The sequence below is a fragment of the Hyla sarda genome, chromosome 2 (assembly GCF_029499605.1).
Source record: "Hyla sarda isolate aHylSar1 chromosome 2, aHylSar1.hap1, whole genome shotgun sequence".
Lineage (NCBI taxonomy): Eukaryota > Metazoa > Chordata > Amphibia > Anura > Hylidae > Hyla > Hyla sarda.
The window spans coordinates 207,985,322-207,998,093 of NC_079190.1; the positions used below are offsets into that span (position 1 = coordinate 207,985,322).

Genomic DNA, 12,772 nt, shown 5'->3' on the forward strand with positions numbered 1-12,772 from the left:
TGAGAATACCAAGAAGGCGATCATAGGGGTAAATGTAAATTGCATTGTTATTATGTTACAAACATTGTTCTCTAATTATAAAAGGTTTTAATATATTTAGGTAAAGTTGCTGTTTTTCTCTCATAAGTAATTTATCTGTTAGTTTACATTTACTAAAGCTGGAACTGTCAATGTAAAGTATAACTTTGTATTATTTTATTATTTTGATCCTAGACTCATTTAGCATTTTATTATATCGCTCAGGGACATTTTTTGAACAATCACATTTGGAGCTGTTACTATCTGACAAATAAGAACCATATGTTCCCCAGCACTTGGAGATTCACACTACAAATCAGGTTGCAGTGTATTTGTTTGTGTTCTATGAAGCACCAAGACAACTGTTAATCTATAAAGCTATAATGTTTAATAGCCAGCGTTATCATGAAGCTCAGTTTTAAATCCCAGTACCCAATACATATGAACGTGTGTTCTCCAAGCTACACAAGACACGTGTAATATGAAACAAGTGTATGTGTTTTATTAGTATTCCTCTATTTCCCTTCTCTGAGAAGTGTGATGTAATCTTGAGAGTGCATCTGCTGGTTAGAAGAAGCATTGTGTTCATCACCCATGTTTCTGGCTGTCTTCTAAAATCTCCTGCATTGTACAAAATGCTGTGAGTAAAAAAAACTACATTAGCCAGTTGCTTTAAAAAAACAGAACCCTTGTTTGGTTATGTAGCATGACAAAACCCCATTCTGCTAATGTTCTATAATATATTTGTAGATGATTATAAAAATCTTAATATAAGTATGTATCTGATTAATGCAAATCATATAATAACATATTCATTTTACCTAAATAAAAATTAAAATTACACTAAAGTATATGGTCTTTGATAGTTGTATGTATGAATAGAACCTACCCTGTAATATGTTAATTGTAACAGTCCTGCTGTGTGACCCTCTGCTCACATATCCGGGCCTTAAAGGGGTACTCCGGTGGAATTTTTTTTTTTTAAATCAACTGGTGTCAGAAAGTTAAACAGATTTGTAAATTACTTCTATTTAAAAATCTTAATTCTTCCAGTACTTATCAGCTGCTGTATGCGCCACAGGAAATTGTGAAGTTAATTTCATTCTGACCACAGTGCTCTCTGCTGCCACCCCTGTCCATGTCAGGAACTGTCCAGAGCAGGAACAAATCCCTATAGCAAACATATCATGCTTTGGACAGTTCCTGACATGGACAGAGATGTCACAGAGCACTGTGGTCAGACAGAAAATAAATTAAAAAAGAAAAGAACTTCCTGTGGACCATGCAGCAACTGATAAGTACTGGAAAGATTAAGATTTTAAAATAAAATTAATTAACAAATCTGTTTTAACTTTCTGGCACCAGTTTATTTAGGAAAATTGTTTTCCACCGGAGTACCCCTTTAAGGAGCAGAAATGCCTAGGGTAATATCTTGCTTTGAAGGCTAGATCCATCAAGGTCTAAAACCTTGTGAAGATCAGAAAGAAAAAATGATGTGAACCCTGATAGCTAGGGCAATCCCCTTTCTTGATCAGCAAGTTTCTTGGTCCAGCTGATGATGCATAAGTTGCATAACTCCCAATTTTTGGCCAGAAAGGAACATGAATTGTTCATTGTATGGAAGTTCCATTTTACATGCATTTCTACATGCTTTGTTATTCAGGCATTGTCACATAGTTTATCTTTATATAACAATTTATGAGACCAAATTGTACAAGATAATAGAATAATATGCAAGTGAGGGCCTAATGCAGTTATGAACAATTTTCTGGAACAATTTAGTATGTTTATTAACCCCTTAAGGACAATGGACGTACTCCTACGCCCCCGTTTTCGAGTCCTTAAGGACCGAGGACGTAGGAGTACGTCCTGTCCATTCCCGGCCCCCCGCCGCTAGCCGGAGGGGAGCCGGTGCCCGATGCCTGCTGATATCAATCAGCAGGCACCGCCGCATATCGACCAGGGGGGTCATGATGACCCCCCATGTCGGCGATGGCCGCAGATCGCTGGACAATTCAGCCCAGCGATCTGCGGCGATTCCGGGTCAATCGGGTCTCTGACGGCCCCGAACAGCCATAGCCAGCAGGGGTGAGGTGGCACTGCTGCCACCTCACGATCGCCCTGATTCGTCGGCCGGTTTACCGGCAGACCAATCAGGGCACCTGCTGCGGGTGTCACTCCCGCAACCCGATCCGCCCCTCTTCCGGAGGACGTGATCGGGTGCGGGAAGAGGACCCCGGCAGCTGGGGACCCCGATCCCCGGCGTCCCTGTTGGGATCGGGGCCCCAGGAGCGGTGGCGGCGAGGGACTGACCTGCAGCGTGGATCAGCAGTTGGGTGAGTGACAGCCTCCTGCTGTTGCTTAGCAACAGATCCCAGCATGCAAAAAGGCATGCTGGGAGCTGTAGTTATGCAACAGCAGGAGGCAGACCACCAAAACTTCCAGCATTCCCTTATGGGCATGCTGGGACTTATAGTTTTGCAACAGCTGGAGGCACATTTTTTCTATGGAAAAGTGTACCTTCAGCTGTTGTATAACTACAACTCCCAGCTTGCACAATCAGCTAAAGTGCCTGCTGGGAGTTGTAGTAGTGCATCTGCTGGTTGCATAACTACAAATCCCAGCATGCCCGTTGGCTGTCGGTGACTGCTGAGAGTTGTAGTTTTGCAACAGCTGAAGGCACACTGGTTGTGAAACACTGAGTTAAGTAGCAAACCAGTGTGTATCCAGCTGTTGCATAACTACAATCCCCAGCCAAAGTAGTATGCCTCCAGCTGTTGCATAACTACAAGTCCCAGCATGCCCTTCCACTGTCTGTACATGCTGGGGATTGAAGCTTTTGCAACAGCTGAAGGCACACTGGTTGCAAAACACTGAGTTTGTTACCAAACTCAGTGTTTCACAACCAGTGTGCCTCCAGCTGTTGAAAAACTACAACTCCCAGCATGCACTGATAGACTGTACATGCTGGGAGTTGTAGTTTTGCAAAAGCTGGATGTTTCTCCCCCCCCCCCCCCCAATGTGAATGTACAGGGTACACTCACATGGGCGGAGGTTTACAGTAAGTATCCGACTGCAAATTTGAGCTGCGGCAAATTTTCTACCGCAGCTCAAACTGCCAGCGAGAAACTACTGTGAACCCCCACCCGTGCGACTGTACCCTAAAAACACTACACTACACTAACACACAATAAAATAAAAAGTAAAAAACACTACATATACACATACCCCTACACAGCCCCCCTCCCCTCCCCAATAAAAATGACAAACGTCTGGTATGCCACTGTTTCCAAAACGGAGCCTCCAGCTGTTGCAAAACAACTACTCCCAGTAATGCCAGATAGCCACTGACTGTCCAGGCATGCTGGGAGTTTTACAACAGCTGGAGGGACCCTGTTTGGGAATCACTGGCGTAGAATACCCCTATGTCCACCCCTATGCAAGTCCCTAATTTAGGCCTCAAATGGGCATGGCGCTCTCACTTTGGAGCCCTGTCGTATTTCAAGGCAACAGTTAAGGGTCACATATGGGGTATCGGCGTACTCGGGAGAAATTGTGTTACAAATTTTTGGGGGTATTTTCTGCTATTACCCTTTTTAAAAAATGTAAAATTTTTGGCAAAGCAAGCATTTTAGGTAAACATGTTTTTTTTTTTTTTTTTACATATGCAAAAGTCGTGAAACACCTGTGGGGTATTAAGGTTCACATTACCCCTTGTTACATTCCCCGAGGGGTCTAGTTTCCAAAATGGTATGCCATGTGGGGGTTTTTTTTTTTTTTTGCTGTTCTGGCACCATAGGGGCTTCCTAAATGCTGCATGCCCCCAGAGCAAAATTTGCTTTCAAAAAGCCAAATGTGACTCCTTCTCTTCTGAGACCTGTAGTGTGCCAGCAGAGCACTTTTCACCCCCATATGGGGTGTTTTCTGAATTGGGAGAAATTGGGCTTCAAATTTTGGGGGGGTATTTTCTGCCATTACCCTTTTTAAAAATGTAAAATTTTTGGGAAACCAAGCATTTTAGTTAAAAAAAAAATATTTTTTTTACATATGCAAAAGTGGTGAATCACCTGTGGGGTAATAAGGTTCACTTTACCTCTTGTTATGTTCCCCGAGGGGTCTAGTTTCCAAAATGGTATGCCATGTGTTTTTTTTTTTGCTGTTCTGGCACCATAGGGGCTTCCTAAAGGTGACATGCCCCCCAAAAACCATTTGTCGCTCCTTCCCTTCTGAGCCCTCTACTGCGCCCGCCGAACAATTTGCATAGACATATGAGGTATGTGCTTACTCGAGAAGAATTGGGTTTCAAATACAAGAAAAAAATTTCTCCTTTTTACCCCTTGCAAAAATTCTAAAATTGGGTCTACAAGAACTTGCGAGTGTAAAAAATGAAGATTTTGAATTTTCTCCTTCACATTGCTGCTATTCCTGTGAAACACCTAAAGGGTTAAAACACTGACTGAATGTCATTTTTAATACTTTGGGGGGTGCAGTTTTTATAATGGGGTAATTTGTGGGGTATTTCTAAGATGAAGACCCTTCAAATCCACTTCAAAACTGAACTGGTCACTGAAAAATAGTGAGTTTGAAAATTTTGTGAAAAATTGGAAAATTGATGCTAAACTTTGAAGCCCTCTGGTGTCTTCCAAAAGTAAAAACTCATAAATTTTATTATGCAAACATAAAGTAGACATATTGTATATGTGAACCAAAAAAATGTATTTTGAATATCCATTTTCCTTACAAGCAGAGAGCTTCAAAGTTAGAAAAATGCAAAATGTTCATTTTTTTGCATCAAATTTGGGGATTTTTCACCAAGAAAGGATGCAAGGTACCATGAAAATTTACCACTATGTTAAAGTAGAATATGTCACGAAAAAACTATCTATAGAATCAGAATGAAAAGTAAAAGCATCCCAGAGTTATTAATGTTTAAAGTGACAGTGGTCAGAATTGCAAAAAATGCTCTGGTCCTTAAGATGTAAAATGGCCTGGTCCTTAAAGGGTTAAAGGGATTATCCAGGAATTCAAAATACAGCACCATACTTTTCCTCAGGTTGTGTGTTATATTGCAGCTTAGTTCCATTAAAGTGAATAGAGCCAAGTTATAATACCACACAAAACCTGAGGACAGGTGTGGTGCTGTTTTGGAAGAAATTAGTGCTATTTTTTCAATTTTTGGATAACCGCTTTAATGCAAATCTATTGCTTATTTCTTACATTTAAAGAGAAATAAGGGCCAAAGGGACTCCAAAAGAGGAAACATAGGAGGTATGCAACTGATGTAATCAGACACCCATATAATGTGAGTCCTCCAGAGTCATAGGGGGAGATTTATCAAAACCTGTCCAGAGAAAAAGTTGTTGAGTTGCCCATAGCACCCAATCATATCGCTTCTTTCATTATTCAGAGGGCTTTTAAATGAAGTAAGCAATCTGATTGGTTGCTATGGGCAACTCAGCAACTTTTCCTCTGGACAGGTTTAGTTAAATCTCTCCCCATAGACTCTCTTTGCAGTTTCTTTTCACTCCTTTGACCTCAGTGGACTCCCACTTTAAGTGAACATCTCCTTCAGAGTTACAGAAGCTAATATACTTGGAAACAGCAACACTATTTTCAGCTAAATTCTAGAGGTATGTTTAACTCTTAAGGACACAGCCCATTTTGGCCTAAAGGACACAGACAATTTTCTTTTTTACGTTTTCGCTTTTTCCTCATTGCCCCTTTTGAGAGCCATAACTCTTATTTTTCCATACAGACCCATATGAAGGCTTTTTTCCCCTGACAACCAAGTGTATTTTGTAATGACATCTTTAACCCTTTCCCGCTACAGGACATACGCATACGTCCTGCACGAGTTCCCACGATATAACGCGGGGTCACACACTTACCCTGCGTCATATAGCATCGGTCACGGCGGCTAATACCGGACATCACCGATTGCGGTGATGCCCAGTATTAACCCTTCCGCGATCTGACAGCAAGGAGGCAGGTAGGGATCTTCCTGATATTCTGCAAGCTGTTCGGGACACCACAATTTCACCACGGCGGTCCCGAACAGCACCACTGAACTAACCGGCAATGTTTACTTTCACTTTAGAACGGTTAGCTCAGTGGTGCTGTTCGGGACCGCCGCGGTGAAATCGCGGCATCCCGAACAGCTTGCAGGACAGCAGGAGGATCCCTACCTGCCTCCTCACTGTCCGATCGTGGAATGACTGCTCCGTGCCTGAGATCCAGGCAGGAGCAGTCGAGCGGCGATAACACTGATCAATGTCAGGCTATTGCCTGGCAGTGATCAGTGTAGGAAATCAGTGTGTGCAATGTTATAGCCTATTGCAAAAAATAAAGTGTTAATAAATGTGATTTAACCCCTTCCCTAATAAAAGTCAGAATCACCCCCCTTTTTCCCATAAATAAAAACACTATTTAAATAAAAATAAATTTAAACATATGTGGTATCGCCATGTGCGTAAATGTCTATAAAAATATATAATTAAATAAAGCACCCGGTCAATGGCGTACACGTAAAAAAATTCCAAAGTCCAAAATAGCGTATTTTTGGTCACTTTTTATACCATAAAAAAATTTATAAAAAGTGATCAAAAAGTCCAATCAAAACAAAAATGGTACTAATAAAAACTTGAGATCACGGCGCCAAAAATGAGCCCTCATACATCCCCATATGCAAAAAAATAAAAAAGTTATAGGGGTCAAAAGAGGACATTTTTAAACATACAGTTGTCCCTCAACATACGATGGTAATTTGTTCCAAACGACCCACCGTTTGTCGAATCCATCGTATGTTGAGGGATCCGTGCAATGTAAAGTATAGGAAGTTATACTCACCTGTCCCCGCCGCTCCGGACCGCATCCTCACCGCTCCCGATGCTGTCCCAGGGGCTCCCGATGCTGTCCCGCTGCTCCGGCATCTTCTTCGGGATCTTCCGGTGTCTTCCGCATCTTCTGCAGGGTCCGGGCCTCGCTTTCTGGTGACGTTATTACGCTGCTGCGCCGGCATGGCGTGCGTAGTGACGCAATATCGACACCGGAAAGCGAGGCCCGGACCCTGGAAAAGATGCAAAAGACCCCGGAGGATCGCGAAGAGGACATGGAGCAGCGGGGATAGGTAAGTGAACCTGTCCGGGCTGCTTAAACTGCTATCCGACAGCAGCTTAAGCATTTTGTGCTGTCGGATAGCAGTTAATGCGATGGCCCCGACATATAAGAGCATCGTATGTCGATGCTGACATCGACATGCGATGGCCTCTGAGAGGCCATTGTATGTCTATTTCATCATATGTCGGGGCCATCGTAGGTTGGGGGGTTACTGTATACATTTTCCTGCATGTAGTTATGCTTTTTTCCAGAAGTACTACAAAATAAAACCTATATAATTAAGGTATCATTTTAACTGTATGGACCTACAGAATAAAGATAAGGTGTCATTTTTTTTGAAAAATGCACTACGTAGAAACGGAAGCACCCAAAATTTACAAAATGGCATTCTTTTTCTTCAATTTTGTCGCACAATGATTTTTCCTGTTTTGCCGTGGATAAGGTAAAATAACTAGTGTCACTGCAAAGTAGAATTGGTGGCGCAAAAAAATAAGCCATAATATGGATTTTTAGGTGTAAAATTGAAAGGGTTATGACTTTTAAAAAATAACTAGGAAAAAAGTGCAAAAACGGAAATACACTATGGGGTTTATTTTACCATAAAATGTATGTCTACCCCAAAAATTTTTATTTTTGTATTTATGGGGGGAAATTAAAAAGAAAGCCACAATTTAGCAACTTTTGAGGGATCCCGTGACAATAACAAATAGTTTTTTTTTACATTTGCAAAATAAGGAAGTGAGGTCATTTAAATTGTATTTGGAAAGGGACTTATTTGCTTTTTTAAAACCATTTGTTCCCTTTTTTTTTTTTTTTTTTTTATTTTTTTTAGGTCCCAGAGGGGGATTATATATAGCAGGGGTCTCAAAATGGCGGCCCTCCAGATGTGGCAAAACTTCAACTCCCAGAATGCCTGGAAATGTTTGCTGCAGCTAATGGCTGTCGGGGATGCTGGGAGATGAAGTTTTTTTGCTAAATCTGGAGGGCCACCAGTTTAAGACCCTTGATTTATAGCAATCTATTAATTGCTATTACTGTTCAGTGCTATGCGTTGGCATAGAACTGATCAGTGGTATCTGTAATACACTTGTATAGCCTGCCAGAAGGCAAACCATACAAATGGATAACAGTAGCGTGGGTGGTCCGATAAATCTCATAAAGCCTCCCTCTCAATGCTTTAGATGCTGTTATCAGTATTTATCACAACATCTAAACGGTCAATGACAGGCACTGGTGTGATCGCTGGGTCAATTTACACTTTAAACAAACTTAGAGGCCAAATGGACAGAATATTGACTTTCACAGTTGACAGACCAGCTTCTTTGGGTTCTTCACATCACGTTTGTGGTATCTATTTGAAGTATGCATCTAGAAATCTCAGCATTCTGCAGCCCAAATGTCCATAGACCCCAATCAGGCCAAATGACTGTCCATCAGGGACCATGTACCATGCATTATATGTTTTCTTAACATTGAAGTATATATATATGATGGATGCAACAAATTGCAGCTAATTGTAGAATAAGTATATTTTGGGGTTACGCCAATATGCACAGCCCCACTGGACACTGCCTGATACTGGAGCTCATTTCCATCTAAGTGGGGAATAAAATCTAATTCTTTTTCTAATATCAGACAAACTCTTTGGGTCTCCTGAAGCCAATGGGTTGTCTCTAACATTCTACACAAGACAATTTTGTCTCATAGCACTTGTCTCATATTCCTTTCATAAAGCATAGTTTCAAACTGTTTCTAATATACCGAGACCGCTCCAGGGCTGGTCTTTGAATAGTTCTAGTCTTGTATGTTTATTTTGTATATTATCTAATGTAGTAGTTTGTAATCAAATTCAGCAACTGTTTCATGATGGATAATGTAGACAGTATAGTCTGTGTAGTCTGTGGTAAAGTTGGGTACGTGTCTAACTCAGCAGTATGCATTTCTGCAAATGATCTTCAGATGTGCCTTCAATTTTATGTAAATGGCAAAAGAAAAACATATTTTGGTACCATTTACATTCTGGTGCAGTTTACATAAAATACACAAGAATGTAAAACATTGGAAGAAGTTATTTAGAAGAACAATTTTATAGTTCCTCAGGTCCTTGGCAACAATAAGGGACATAGTATTAATACTATGATGCCATTGGTGTGTTTTAACAGCAAAGTGGTATCAGCTTTTCCATCATTACAAATATACTAAATTCAATGAGTCATAAATAATATTTGATTTTGACACAATTTTGGCAAAGGTACAATCATACTCCAAAAATTAAAAACAGGGCAACACATGCACTGTGAACCAACACAACAACTTCTAGTGTCAATAGTAATAATTTATAGCACCATACCAAAGCACTACAACATGTTAATAAAAAATAATCTAAATCTTTATTGAAAAATACACAATAATATTAAAATCCTATAACAATTGGCACCATAGATAATCCCAACAGGGAGCACATAACTAAGAAAGGTAAACAATTTACGGTACACATCCAGTTTTATTACGGTCATATAGTCATGTCTATATGGATGTGTAAATTGTTCACTGCTAGAAGTGTCAGACTGTGTGCTGACAAGGGGAATCCTAACATCAATTTATTCATAAACTTCCACAAAGTATAAAAAAAATTAAAAAAAACAGAATGAAACTGAGTTTTAAGAAAGCATACTTAAAGGTGTACTCCGGTGGGAAGCAATTTTTTTTTAAATTATTTCTATTTAAAAAAGTTTAATCCTTCCAGTACTTATCAGTTGCTGTATGCTCTACAGGAAGTTGTATTTCTTTCTGGAGTTCTTTTCTGTTTGACCACAGTGCTCTCTGCTGACACCTCTGTCCACATCAGGAACTGTCCAGAGCAGGAGAGGTTTGCTATGGGGATTGGCTTGTAATCTGGACAGTTCCTAACATGGACAGAGGTGTCAGCAGAGAACACTGTGGTCAGACTGAATAGAACTCCAGAAAGAAATACAACTTCCTGTGGAGCATACAGCAACTGATAAGTACTGGAAGGATTAAGATTTTTAAATAGAAGTATGGCACCAGTTGAGTTTAAAAAATGTGTTTTCCACCAGAGTGCCCCTTTAAGAATTATTTAATTGGGAATGGAATTATTTACAAAAATAGACATCAGAGGCACAATGCCTTGTGGTCTGTAAAATGGCAGTTGCGTGTGCCTATAATTGTGCCTCAAAAGGAGCTGTCTCATATAGCAAACAGTTCTACAGAAAACATCTGTGCATTATTCAATATATGAGGCAACAGTATTTCCCTAATATAAAGCAATGTCTAAGTATGGGAGGTACTTAAACCTGTATTTCAGCTATACAAAGCATTTATAGCCCTCAAGCAGCAACATTGTTTGAAATACTAAAAATGTCCTTACCTATCAATACAAGTTTGACCCCTTTTACATGATTGTGCTGCAAAATGCTGTATAACAACCAGGGGTCAAGTCTTGCAGCAACACGTGGGAACTGAGTTCCTGCACTTTTTCTACAGCAGGAACACTATTCCCATTAGCAGAAGTCCTGCAGGACCAGCTCTTGGGTGGAAATCATGGATGTGTTCCCTCACTTTTTTTTCCAAGACTTGATCCCTGATGACAACCTATTGGTTACACCCATAATTTAAAGGAGACCTACAGAATGCAAAAATTATCCTCCATACTGCCGGCAGTAAAAAAAATAAATAGATACATACCTTCCTTCGCTCCCCTGGTGCCTCCGGTAACCCCCTCCGGTGTCTGCCGCGATCCTCTTCCTGGTTGCCGGTGGTTGGCGAGTCATACTGCTCTCAGCCAATCACCGGCCGCAGCGAAGTCCCGACTCGGCCGGCGATAGGCTGAGCGTCAGTGTGACGTTTTCGGCCCCGACAGCAGGTGCCGGTGTAGTGAAGAATTTTGTGTCTTGAAGCATTCTCACATTACCGCTCAGCCTATCGCCGGCCGAGTCGGGACTTCGCTGAAGCCGGTGATTGGCTGAGTGCAGTATGACTCGCTGACATCGGGGGATCGAAGGAAGGTATGTATCTATTTATTTTTTTACTGCTGGCAGTATGGAGGATAATTTTTGTATTCTGGAGTTCTTCTTTAAGATCATTTTGAGCTGCCAAGCACCTTTTAACTAAACCCCACAGATTACAAGTACCCAATACCCCTGCATTCTGCAGAAATAATAAATTTACACCAAAATATGCAAGCATACCACCTGCATCAAGGGTCGATAATGTTTCAGAGCCCATATACTAAAATTAAGAACAGGTCACTGGAAAGGAATAACTAAATGATAGCACAGTACTTTGGCAGCACTTTGGCAACTTTCGAGGTTTCCTCCCCATGACATCCTGTAGATTTTCAGCCATGCCACATTGCCAATATGCATTACATTACAATGTAATGCTTTGAATAGAGGCCAAGAAAGGATATGTGGCGACAGTGTTACCTGCTATTAGTAGACATACTGAGTAGCTCTGACCTAACTGACCTATAATCTCTGGCCAAATTAGAATGAATGTTAATGATGTGATCAACAAAGAAATCTGAGTTTTACATTCTGCACAGCAGAACTATCCTCCTGGAAAAACATCCCTGTATATAAACAACAGGCATGTCATATTTGGCTCCTATGAGGGTAATTTCCAGATATCAGTTTGCTTTCGCTCAGCTAAGAAAACACTATACAAAAGTTTCTGGGAGAATTCTGGCAAATACACGACACTTTTTTTTTTTTACATAATGCAATTTCTTAATTTAGTATGATGCATAATTACAATAATATTTTGGACTGCAAACTGAAGTAAAGGAAGTCCGGAGAGATTTATTTGGGATTATATGTTAGCCCATTGAGCAAAAAGGTATTCTGTTCACACGAAGCATGTATCATATTTTATTGCAGGAAATGAGTCCAATTTGTCTGAATACAATAATCCCAAAATCATAGAAGCCAAAGCATGCCAAAAAGTAGATTGTAGATAACTTAGATCTTACAAATCCTATAAATATATGTTTGCCACTAGTAGTGTATTAAATATATATATATATGCAGCATTGCATCTGTTTAAATACAGTAAATATATATATATATATATATATATATATATATATATATACACACATATACATTTTGCTCAGCTCTGTTGAGCCATAGGGAGTGAGGTAATGCTGTCTGTAGTGCGTACTCTACACCCTGTTCCAAATTATTATGCAAATTATGTTTTTCTCATTTACCTAAATAATTGATGTAAATAACAGTCAGCATAATTCTCTTGTTATTAACTATTAAGAGTACAATTTGAATTTTATCAAATAAACCTTCTTATGATAACAGTATTTTTTTTAAACAAAAAAAACTTACAATGCACTGTTCCAAATGATTACGCACAGTGGCCCTGATTTACTAAAACCTTAGTATTTAATGTGGAGTGTTTTTCTTTTTACTCAGTTTTTTTCTCCTGATTTACAAATCTGTCGCTCATCTGTTTTTTTTTTTTTTGTGTCGCACGGGTTTAAATCCAAAGGATAGGGGATAAGATGTCTTATCGTGGGGGTGCCGCCGCTGGGGACCCCGTAATCTAATAATAATATACCATTAATCCTTTCTTTGATCTCTGGGCCACCCTATACAGTGACCCCCCG

At 40.1% G+C, this 12,772-nt stretch overlaps 1 protein-coding gene and 1 long non-coding RNA gene across 27 annotated transcripts in view; one reads left to right on the plus strand and one right to left on the minus strand.

Moving 5' to 3' along the window:
- ABI3BP (ABI family member 3 binding protein) overlaps positions 1-12,772 on the plus strand; it is a 463,829-nt gene that overhangs the window by 90,713 nt on the left and 360,344 nt on the right. The window lies entirely within an intron of this gene.
- Positions 442-12,772, minus strand: part of LOC130355716 (uncharacterized) — a 102,527-nt gene continuing 90,196 nt past the window's right edge. For both annotated transcript variants that reach the window (XR_008888639.1, XR_008888640.1), the window contains exon 3: positions 442-656. This is a non-coding gene — a long non-coding RNA (uncharacterized LOC130355716). The remainder of the gene's footprint in view (positions 657-12,772) is intronic.